This window comes from Poecilia reticulata, linkage group LG16 (genome assembly GCF_000633615.1).
Source record: "Poecilia reticulata strain Guanapo linkage group LG16, Guppy_female_1.0+MT, whole genome shotgun sequence".
Classification (NCBI taxonomy): Eukaryota; Metazoa; Chordata; class Actinopteri; order Cyprinodontiformes; family Poeciliidae; genus Poecilia; species Poecilia reticulata.
The window spans coordinates 25578815-25591277 of record NC_024346.1 but is presented as its reverse complement, the minus strand read 5'-3'; the positions used below and the strand labels follow the sequence as shown (position 1 = coordinate 25591277).

At 41.5% G+C, this 12463-nt stretch overlaps 1 long non-coding RNA gene across 1 annotated transcript in view; it reads right to left on the bottom strand.

Moving 5' to 3' along the window:
- Positions 1–11363, bottom strand: part of LOC103478278 (uncharacterized) — a 13100-nt gene extending 1737 nt beyond the window's left edge. Inside the window, exons 1-2 of the long non-coding RNA XR_535774.1 lie at positions 11237–11363; positions 2475–2617 (exon numbers count right to left, since the gene is read on the bottom strand). This is a non-coding gene — a long non-coding RNA (uncharacterized LOC103478278). The remainder of the gene's footprint in view (positions 1–2474; positions 2618–11236) is intronic.
- Positions 11364–12463: the final 1100 nt, after the last annotated feature.

The following is a 12463-nucleotide window of genomic DNA, read 5'->3' as shown; positions in this document are numbered from 1 at the left end:
GTGTGTGTGTGTGTGTGTGCGTGTGTGTGTGTGTGTGTGTGTGTGTGATGTGCCTGGCTATTTAGGCCTGTCTGGTGTGTTCTCGTGTCTTTAGGAACCTGCTGTTGATGTTTTTCTCTAAGATTCTCTGAGAACTTTACATAGCAAAAAGCATTGTGCATATAATGTAATGTTTTAGAACACAGCTGCAGAACTATAAAGCCATCCCAGTCCACCTAAACTAATTAAACTGAAGCAGTCAAGAAACAATCGGTAACTCTGAGGGCGCTGCCGAGATTTGTAGCTCAGGTATGCATGTTTTCACAACAAAGTTATTTACTCAACAAATCTGGCAAAAATCTGTTGAAAAAAATTGAAGTTGCCGCAAACCATGTGGAGGACACAGCAAAGGTGTGGAAGAAGACCAAAATGTAACTTCTTAGCCTACATGCAAGTGAACACTAAACGTCCCTGTAAACAAGGAAACTTGGTAGTGGCAGAAACATTTGGTGTAGATACTTTTTCCAATAAGGACAGAAGCTGGTCACAGTCAGTGGGAAGATGACTTGAGCTAAATTGAAACCATTTCTGGAAGAAAACCTGTTGGAGGCAGTAAAAGGTTTCAGTCTGTGGTCCAGGTTCACCTTCCAGTGTAAATCTACAGCCGGAAATTCATCAGAGTGTTTCAGATCAAACCATTCCATTGAAGTTCAGACTTAAATGCATCTGTTCTGATTTTCATGTTTTGGGTTTTGGGCCCTTCTGTGGTGGAGTATGACCCCTTTGTAACCCCTTTCAAAAAACCTGGAACCACAAATTAGGTTCACCTTCCAGTACGATGACAATAAACAAACAGCAAGAAATCAGCAACCGAAATCTAAACCACCCAACACAATTCAGGATCAGACATGAACATAGACCAAACTTGAACTCAGAAAAATGAGCAAAGATTTCAGTCTGTAGAAGTGCAAAGCGGGTGGAGATATCCTAAAATGCTTGCAGAAATAACTGAAGTGAAAGATGGTTCTACAAAGTATTGACTGAATATTGAAATTCTGGAACAAATACATCAGAAGTCTCAGCGGTAAAAATAACTCAAAGTTGTAACATGATTAGAAGGTTTGGATATGAGAGTTAAGCAAGTGAAAACAAGAGGGTTTTTTTTTTTTTGCCTTAATTTGACTAGCATAGAAGAAAATCTAGGCTCTGATTAAAAACATGAGGGCTATTGGAAAATAAACTCCAGACTTTCACATTTACTTTATTTTTCCTGCAATATAAATGAATAACAATGTGGAGGTTTCAAGTTTTATCAAATTACATCATGAAGAACAAAGTTATGGAAACATCTTAGAAAAAAAACATGATTGTTGAAACGTTCTTGACATGCTTATTTCTAGGTCTCTCTCAAAATGAGAAATGGAAACATGTCATATAATTTAAAGAGTTAAAGCATTCAATGATATCAGCTGCACTTTCTCCAGCACTTTGACAACCTGCCATACGGTGGGTTTTAAAGAGGCAGGCGCCGTTGTCACGTTGCATCTGAAAGGGCCCATAAGACATGATTGCATCACTTTGGCTGTCATGGTGTTCATGTCTTGCTAATATCCCACCCTGGTATGAGCCTTACACAACCACTAAGCTAAAGGCCGACATGTCTAGGTTAGCAACACCGGTTGACCATAAAAGACGGGAACAGTTTTGAAAAAGAATTAGTCTTAATTGTTCAGAGAGCGGCTCAAAACTAGGTAAATAATGCTAAAAAAAAAAAGAAACGCCACGCTAGATCATACAGTTTTAACGGTTTCTTATGAGTCTAGGCACTTTTTGAACACACCAGTGTTACCACTGCAACACAGCTAGCTCGTAACAGGAAGCTAGAAGAACAGAAATGTACAGTAAAACGTTTGTGTTCTATTATATATTTTACGTATTTATTTTTGCCTGTTGAAAATGATCAAACAGGCACTTATTGCAAAGACTGCATTCTGTATGTAGCATTAGAACTGGCTATTAGAAAGCTTGTAGTAATAGCTTGTGATGTCTTCGTCAATATGAGGAAAGCAGAATTCTGGGAAATTTCAAAGGTAGAAACTTTCAAAAGGAGTTAACAGGGTTTTTTTTGTAGCTAAATTAGATTCAAGGGAACAACTTTGAAGAATTTTGAATTAGTATGAATTACAACATTTAATTTCCAATTTCATTAAAGTATTTTTGAATTTGGACTGAATTGAAATTAAAGCCTGTAGGTTGACCCTTAATAATTTTACATATAGCTTGGACAAATACATTGTCAGCTTAATCCCGACTAAAACTCGATTTCATCAAAATGCTCTTGAACATGTCTATCCTATTCTAATAGACATAACTTTATGTCTGTCACATTTTCCTAATGTATCACCTGGATCAATAACTACTTGACAACCAGACAGGTTGTGTGTGTAACCAGATGGTCAGCAGCATAGGAGCACCACAGGGAACTGTGCTCTCACCATTTCTTTTCACTCTGTACATCTCTTCCAGCACAAGTCAGCCTGCAGTCATCTCCAGAAATACAAAGATGACTCTGTGGTCAAGGAGCTGAGCACAGAGAACTGGTGAATCGCTTCATGGCATGTTGAGGCAGCAATCGCACCTTGAAAATGAACAAGACAAAGGAGATGGGTATACATTTCAAGAGAAACAGGGTTAGGTCAAACAATATTTCCATCATGGGAGAAGAAGTGGACGTAGTGGAGGATAAATATCTTGGTGTTCACCTGAACGACCAACCCGACTGGAGATATAACAGTAAAACCATGGACACCATTACTTCTTAAGGAATTCTAGATTTTCCAGTGTTCGCAGGAAGATGCTGCACATCTTCTGTAAGTCTGTTGTGGGGAGTGTACCAGTAATCTCCTCCTCTGCCGTCATGAAGATAGAAAGCAGTTTGACGGCAGCTTGAATTATAATCATCCCACAAAAACAAAGATTTAGATTAAACTTTTTATAGAGATATTAACTTTGATGGCATTGTTTCTTCCGAGCACTTGTCACAGTATTTGTGATGAAAATCCCATTAGCGGAAATTAGATGGAATTGAAAACACATTAATCTTTATCTAGAGGTATTTCCGCTGATATTATCAGCACTCCGGATCCAAAATTCCCTGACATCAGCAGCCACGTTACCCCCATTAGAATTTCTTCCATTTACCTGAAGTGTCTAACCAATCAGCAGCTCTGTGGTCTGCGGTGGAGAGGGGTAAAAAAAAAAAAAAAAAAGAAGCAAAGGCCTCTGGGGTTTATCTGTGGAACATTCGAGGGATCTTCATGGAGGCAGGCACAGTTTGATGGGCGAGACACACTTTAGTGCATGGTGAAGGCAGTATGACTAATGTGTGGAATGGGACATTTACATAGGAGAGGCAGGCTGTGCTCGCAGCCTCCCAGAGGTACGTACGGCTGGCCCGGCACTGGATCTGCTGCCTGTCCTCAGGGCTCCCTCTGCCACTTCATTTCCATGCTCCATTTTAGATCAAGGCTTCTCTAATATTTCCACATTATCCAAGGAGGCAATCTAAGATTGGAATTTGATCCACTTTGAAGCGACGTGTCGTCACACACACACACACACGCACACACGCACACACACGCGCACACACGCGCACACACCCCTCTTTTTTGCTTTTTAAGTTCTTTTGTGCCTGTTCGCTTTTACCTGAACATCCCTGCGTTCCTCGAGATTTACATGTCAATACTGAAAGAAACACATATTGTTCTGTTAATATTTTTTGAAATCTCTTACACATTAGGATTGATTTTGCACTTTAGCCCAAATATGTAGTAACTCACACGTGTGCCGACATTAGTGCTTTCCCCATTTTTTTTTTTTTTTTACCAGTGATAAATTTAACAAAAAAAAAGAAAGAAAAAAACAAAGTGATTTAGTAAGCACCAGGTGGGAATCGCATTGCTTCAGGAATTGAAAATCTAGACAGAACAACAGTGGGTATTTATACACGTCTTGTGACGACTATAACTCATTCTGCGGGAAGTAATTATTTCTGACAAACCTTCTCAGCTTGAGCATTATTAGAACGCATTACTTAGCACTCCCCTTTGTAATTGTACACGGCAAAAGCAGCAGGTCGGAGGGTAAATTAGTGGAAGGGAGAGGCGGCGGTGAGAGGAAAGTAAATCTCGTACAGGAGGCTGGAAAATAATACGGGGCGGGGGGAAGACAACAAGAGGAAGGAGCACTGGGGGAGCCGTGGATGTGAATATTATAGACAACAACATGCATAAAACTGGATGCGGTGCAGGCCGTCTCCCTTTGGACCTGTATTATATTGCTGTTGTTTTAATTAGGTGCTTGTGTGTGTGAAGGGCCGGCGTGCGTCTATGTGTTGTATATGACCACATGTGCGTTTCTGTCAAGTTCCTGTAAGCAGAGACGAATGAGGGCTGAAAGGTAATGAGCTCCGGTCGGCGCTCAGCCCGGGCCGGCCGTCCGTCCGGGGGCGACCCGTTTCAGCTCCGTTCTGTGCTCCTTCGTCCTGTGCGAGTTAAGAAAGGATGGAGGTACCGACTTCAAAGTATTTTACTATGCTTTTACGTGTCAGGCCAACAGAAAGTAGAGACAAATTGTGCAAAGGGAAGAAAGACGAGAATACATTCTTTCTAGATTTTTGTTCATAAAGAATTTTTAAAGTGTGGCCTGCATATGTATTTTACACCTCAGTTAGATGTGGGACCAAAATTGTATTATTTATTTATTTATTTTTTACATTTTCAGCTGGTGTGCTTCGTTTCATGCTGCATTGTGTCCAATCAGCCAAAAACCTGTTCATCTCCTTGCCAGAGGCGGGCGGCGCTGCACCAAGAACCACTGAAGGAAATGACATAAAAACCTCAGAAGAAGACATAAGCTTCCTTCCTCAAAATAAGTAAAACAAAAAAAACTAAGAAATAGTGTCAGATTTTGGCAGTTGGAGGATTTCTCCCGTAAGTACCAGACTATATTGTGCTTGTTTTGGTTGTATTTACCCAGAATGCCCTATGCTATAGTTTGCTTCCTGCTTTTGGAGCGGTCTCTGATCTGCTTGGCATCCACAAATCCATTCAAACGGCACCAGAGTTCAAATTAATCAAACCTCGACCTAGGATTGTCGGCGGACCAGAGTTCTCTCTTTTGGTCACATCTACCCGGACAAACTGAACCTACTAGACAAAAGAAAAAATTAAATCTAGATTTAACTTAAACAAAGCAGGGTTGGTAAGAATGGATCCTGAGTCAATGCTTAGTAGAAAAAACTTTTACTGACACCTTTTGGAATGTTTCTAGCAGATTCTAAATGCTGAATGTCCCATTTTCCTTGTAAAACGGCTGAAAATCAGTTTAGCACAAATTCTCAATTGGATTTAGTCTGTGAGAATCAACTCAAACTACAGAAAGGCCCAAAACCCTAAACATGGACTACACCGCAGGCCAAAAACTCCAAATGTTTATTGGTAAAAAGTAAAACTTAAAAAATCTGAACTTGAAGATCAAGTTCAGATTTCAGATCAAGTTCAGAATATATTCTGATAAATGCCAAAATGAAATGTATTTACAAATGTCTTCAAAATGAGTCTTTTATAACTTCTGGCAGGTTAACTGACACATCTGAATTAATTAGAGGTACACCTGTGGACGTATTTTAAGGCCACACCTGCTACTTTCTTGTTGGGCACAACAGAAAGTCAAAAGAAATCAGCCAGCCAACTGGAGTGTGGCGGTGGCAGCATCATGCTGTGGGATCTGATTTGCTGGAGGAGGAACTGGTGCACTTCAGAAAATAAATGGAGTCACAAGGAAGGAACATGATGCTGAAATATTGATCACAGATTTAATGAGAAATATTTTTCTGCCACATTCACATTTCATTACAGAAGATGTGACTGCCATTTTAAAATGGCAAAATTTGGATAGGTTGAAGGGAAGCTGATGCTTTCCTACACACAATACACTGTGTTGCAGAAAAGGGCTCTTGGAAAGAATTTCTCCCAGCTTCTATGCTTCAGAAGTGCGTGCATGGTTAATAACCTTGATGTTTTCCCTCAGGCTTGGAGAAAATGTGAAGAACGTCGTAGTATCTTTGCAGACAAATTCAGAGCAGTTTAGAGACACTTGGTTTGACTGTTGAGCAGGGACAATATCCACTTCTGTTTGCATTTGTCAGAGTGAATCCCTTCTTAACTGGTGTTTCATAAATGTTATACAGATCCACATTTCCTAACAGCACTACACAGGGAAAACGGCAGCAGCTGTATTCTTTTACTTGATCAAACAAGCATTTACAGCCATCCGCTTAGGACAGAGGGTTAAAAAAAACGGTGAAGCAACATTTTAGGTAATAAAAACATAAAATGGGCAAAAATAGCATGTTTTGGCAGGTTTATTGTTTCATCAGCTAATGTACAGAGATGCTGAATAACATTTGGCAAACTTCTAACCCTTGTAAATCCATGAATTCAATTTGTGGCAAATACGGTGCTGAGTTTTTTGAAACGACATAAAGCTTTTTGGAAGCAACTAATGTAGAAATTCATGAGAGAGTGTTAGCACTTCATGGCTTTCTGTAAAAAAGGAAAGAAAGAAAGAAAGAAAGAAAGAAAGAAAGAAAGAAAGAAAGAAAGAAAGAAAGAAAGAAAGAAAGAAAGAAAGAAAGAAAGAAAGAAAGAANAAAGAAAGAAAGAAAGAAAGAAAGAAAGAAAGAAAGAAAGAAAGAAAGAAAGAAAGAAAGAAAGAAAGAAAGAAAGAAAGAAAGAAAGAAAGAAAAAGAAAGCAAGCAAGCTTCATCAGCAATCGTTTTGTGTTCCTTTAGATCATTTTGTTATCAACTATTTCTGGTCAATGTAGTTGAGTGGTGAATACGCACGGTCACCAATGAGATGGAATAATTCCTGTAAGGAGCAATAAAAAGGGATTTGCATGAAGTAAAGTTCTGATGAAAAATATTCCCATTATCACAGTTTACTTCAGTTTCGCTCTCCACGACAGAATCGTGGTTTAGGGGTCACTGAAGTAAAACGTTAAAAAAATGGAAGGCTGAAAATCCTTGCACAACTGTTTGCGAAAGCCAGGAAATCAGCTAAAACCTTGAGCTTCTCACACAAATCAGGATTTTTTCTGAATGTTTTTTTTTTTTATAGCGAAATCCTTATTTTATAACACATCTGTGTTTTCAGTCGGTGTACTTTTGTTAGTGATATAAAAAAAAACACCACCTTTAACGTGTTCCACTCAATTCGTGACAAAACATGAATGGATTTTGCCGTTACAGACAAAAGATGGATGACGCGTATCGTTTACAGCTTTAAATGATCTCCAGAAGTTCTTAGCTGCTTGTCATAATTCCGCCTTTTATTTCTACTTGGACAAGCTGCCAAAACCAGACCGATACCCTGTAATAGACGGTTCGAGCGGACGAAATGGGCGGGAGCGCCGTCTAGTCGAGCAATGAGTGACTTCCGACTTAATACCATCCAGATGGAGGAGGTGAAGATTGACATCCACAGGAACCCACACGCTCAGATGACACTGCAAAGCACAGTGAAGTCATCCGAGGTTCCTGGGGGACCACCATCTGCAACTCCATTAAACCGGACGCAAACATCTTCGATGTAATTAACGAGGCCAAACACAGGATGTACGTCCCACGTCTACTTTGGCCAAAACGTCAACATGTCACAGCCGAGCGCGCTCTAACTGCATCAACTGTACTGTCTCTGCTTTTTCTCAGCTGTGCAGGATGTGATTTAAATAGCCGGCCCGGTCTCCATCCGAGACCTGTAAGGAGATCAAAGCAAAGGAGAAAGAGAGAGAGAGAGAGAGAGAGAGAGAGAGGAAAACAAAAAAAGATGGCTGCCGTTCCTCTCTGGCCAAGACGAGAATCTATCTGATGTCTCACCTGCTGGAAGACAGTTCCGGTTCGTCAGCCGGCGGACCCCCCCCACACACACACACACACAGCCCTGTCACACTTACTCCCATGAGTACACTCGCGTATACTGAATGACCCGGCTGACTCACACGAGTAAGTCAAGCTTTATTTCATATGCACTTTATCATCTTTTTCAGGCAACAGCGGCCCTGCTACACACTTGCCTTGAAACATTTCAGGGAGCTGCTTTAGCGCTGTTATTCTCCTGTAAAGGAAGAGGCACAGCACCATACAGTATATGTTAGCTTAGCTGAAGGAAAAACAAGACACGACCTGCCTCCAAGTTAAGGTAACAAAGAATATCTGTCACTGAACTAAGCAGCTTTGCTGAGACGGAGGTGCAAACTATAATTTTTCCATTCTTAAAGGGGCAGTATTACATAGGAAAACCTATGTTTTCCTGCCACATTGTATCAATTCATAGCTGTTACCGTCAGTTTTTATAGAAAGTTTGTATATGTCAGATATGACTTTAAGGAAATTTTGTAATTTTAGTGCCTTGAAAATGGGCCCCTGTCTCTTTAAGAAAACTTGCTCTTTCTGAAACTCCACCTTCAGGAATTCATCAAAACATGGCTCCTCTATTAACCCTCTAACAAGCAATGCACCGAGGAGTAGCTCATATAAAGAGCTCAGCAGATGCGTAGCTCCACTAGGTGTTTGCTAATTGCTGCTGGCTAGTCTGAAGGAGCTGAGTGGGGGACTGGCGGGGGAAGGTGGGAGCTCGGAAGCTTGGAAACCGCAGGAGGAGCTTCGTCCTCAAAGGTGGCACTAGGTCCAGTCAGGCGTTTTGCTCAGCTGAATAGCTGCAACATGAGTTTAAAGGATTTCTCAAACATGCATGAAAGATTCAAGGTGACAATCAAGGGATGTTTTTGATGAGTGAATAACATAACATGATGTGAAGCTCAAAAAAGTTGATTTTACATAACGCTGCCCCTTTAAAACACTCTTTTCAAAACATCCTTAAGTCACTTTGACCTGTGAATCCATCAGGTATAAAGACCCTCCAAAGATGAAGGTATGACTTGGTGTTGAGTCAACGCATAAAACATAACTTAGTGAAAAACCTGTTCAAATCTGATCTCTAGACTTTATTAAAAACAGCAGCCTGTCACAAAAACACAAGTTATCCTTATTTATTTATATGAATCTTTGAAAAATGCTAAAGTTAAGACACAAATGAAGACTTAAAAAATAGTATTTTAACACTAACCAAGCGCGTCTCAGACGCCTGTTTGTTGAAAAGTTGGCATTACAGTCGATCACTTTAAGGAAAATGCTTCTCTTCGGGTATGTGTCAGATATTTGATAAATTTCTTCTTTCGGTTACATAGATAAATGTATTCCATGCTTTTCAGTATGTTTTCTGGGTCTTTTCATTTCTTCCGCTTCGCCATTAAGTGCCTTTCATTGCAAACACACTGTACCACACACAGTCCTCAACAGGTACAAGAACTGGACGTATAAAAAAAAAGTTTCAAGAGTCTACAAAACTCTGACTGTGGCCGAGACGAAACGGAAAAACAGAATGCCATTCTTTACTTTTTTTCCAAACAAAAGGGTCATGAGAAAAACTAGCCACATCCTCTTGTTCGCCTGCTTTCCCAGGACGGATATCTTTCTTTTCATGTCAGACGTCTTCCCTCGTCATGTCTCCTTCTTTCGGGGTCACAGGCTTTATTCTCAGCATTACAGTGTTACACAACAAGTGGGAGATTGCAACAGCCTAACAAAAAAAAATAATAATTTACACAAAGGAGAATTGGGATCGCTCTTTCTCAGGGCAGCAAATGCAGCAGTTGGAATAATGAATTCTGGCAAAGAAAGACGAACACATGGAGTCAGTTGACTACTGTAATCTCCTTTTGTGCTCTAAAATACACGCATTCTCATCACTTGAGTCAAAACATAAAGTTTCCAACAATTAACATGTTGGCGCACTTGTCTCAATCCACTGAAGATTGAGGAAAATTAGCACCAGCATGTGTAAATTTATAAAAAAAGATGAGTGACATTTTCTCTAAGGGAGTAATAAAGGTTTCAACGTTGTGCTGATGACATTTTTTTTCCTTCTCCCCCTACCCCCTAACTTGAGCGTTTGCAGAATAACGTACCAATTTAATGTGAAGGAAGTACCCTTTAGTGTGTCACTGTAAATGAGTCGAGAGGCTGCTGACAGCGACCTCTTGCCAACGGAGCACTGACACCGCGAGCGGCTCGGAGAGGGTGACGCTTCTGTGTCGCCTGGCAGAGGGGCGACGAGCAGAGTGGGTGAAGCCTCCTTGACCCCCGAGTAACGCAGTGGGTGTGACCGAGCATGTGTGGGGTGCGGAGTGGGGCAGGGGATGAAGGCGCTAAGTGCTCCGCTTGTCCATCCCTGGCAGGTGAACTGGCGGGGGCTTCACCTTGGGGTTGGAGGGGTTGGCACTGAACACTGGCACTGGACGGGGCTTCTAATGTCTACGGTCGAGTGTGTTTACGTGATCGTACAAGCGCATATACATAAGAACACATGCTCATATGTTCCTTTTCTTTGTGTGTATAGCCCTCGAAATGATGAACGCCTTGGTAGTACCATTTGGCAGATGGGGACCCACCGGCCCTTTCTTCGAGCGGGACTAACAAGCTGACGAGTGTTTGGGAGGAGGCTCGACAGGCTCAGTGCCTCCGCCTCTAAGCGGACCCCTTAACCCCGCTGACGTCTGTGAGGGGCCCTTACGAGCCTCTGAAATGGCCTTTTCTAGTCGTAAGGGTCTCGCGGTCTCTGCCCTAGAGGACCCTGCCTCTCTGCCTGGCACGAGGGTGACGAAGAGGGCAGGAGGAGTCAGCGGATGCGTGGGGTTCGTCTGGACAGGACGGAGAGAGGTAATACGCCAAAGCTACATGGCTACATTCCTGAGCTGACAACGGTGAGAGCTGTTCTTGGGGAGCCACTTTGACCTGTTTTGTTGTTGTTGTTTTTTTTTTTGCCTCACGAAGAGACGATAATCCCTTCCTGCTGCAACACGTTCGTTCGATGCTGAAGTGTGTAACACCTTCTGCGCCACATTACAAGTGAATCCTGTCATTGTGGAGCTACAGATGAGCAATTTCTCTTTGCTTTGATTTAATCTTTTTCAGTGTTAGCATGTGTGTGTGCGCGCTCGTCTGCTCAAAGTCTTGCACTTTTTTGATTCCACCTCACCATAAACACATGTATGACAAGTTTATAATTGCGGCTCTGAATCGGCGTGTTGGAGTGTGCCACATGGAGGCAGAGGAGGCCGTAATTGGCATTCCTACCTCTGCGTGCCAGCCGGTTCTCTCTCCTCCCCGTCAGAGTGAGAGTTGACAAAGAGAGCGCCAAGCGTTTCCAATCCCACATCCCTCACTTCTTCTTCTTCTCCTTATTTTTTTTTTCTCCTCTCTTCGCGGCCTGTGACGAGAAGAAGGCGAGATATGTGTGTGAGCGTGTGTGTTTTGGATTAGTGTCTTGCTTCACAATAAATCTTTGTTAAACAAATGCAAAGCAGATGGCACCGTGGTGTCTCCACCGTGAGGAGAGAAAGAAAAAGAGAAGGAGAGAGAGAAATGGAGAAATAAAGATGGAGAGAGAGAGGAAAAAAAAACCCACACGCCTACTGCTTATTCTTATCCTCCGCAGACACACTGATCACACACATTACACAGACGGTGACTGTGTTGAGCTGCAAAACACTTAATCCCGGAGTGGAAGCTAGAGGTGGCGTCTGAATGCTGACGGACACCCAAACACATTCTGTTCATGGGAGAGGAGAACATTTTGTTTATTTGACAGCATGCCTGTTGATATTAAATGGATGGCTTAGATCTTTTCAAGTGAGGTTCGGTGAAGTTATTATGAATTATGGTTCCCTTACCTGTGGAAGACAGGGATTGTGTCTCTGAGTCGGTTCCTGATATCACACCGTTATCTTCTATAGTTTTCTGTTTCATTTAACACAGAAAAGCAACACATTCCTACTGCCTCTAAAATATTTTTGGCAAATTGATAATTACAGTCATATTTTTGCTGATTGAGATAGCATTCATTTATTGTAATTTCGACTTTGGGAAATAGCCTAAAGGAAAACTTTAGAACATAGCTCCATTTAATTTAAGTTTTAAGGAAACATGCTGCGTGAACAGAAGTATATTAAGTAATATATTAAGAGCTAGCAAACCTACAGTTGAGTGCCGATCACCAACTTGTAGCTCGTCTGCAGTAGCTTTCAAAGATGTGGACTCAAGTCACGTGACACAGAATCAAGTCAGATTCGAGTCACAATTTAGACTTGACAAAATCAAAAAAGACTTTGGACATCAATGATTCATTATCTCACTTCAAATCAAACCTTTTGACTTAAGAAGACTTCATATCTTATACCACACAGCAAGTGTGGAAAAGCACCTGGCAGGAAATGATGGTGCCAGGCACGATATTCAGCCTGCTCTGTAAATCAAAACCACAACGAACACTTTGTTCTGTTTCAATAAAAACTTCCAAAGCGA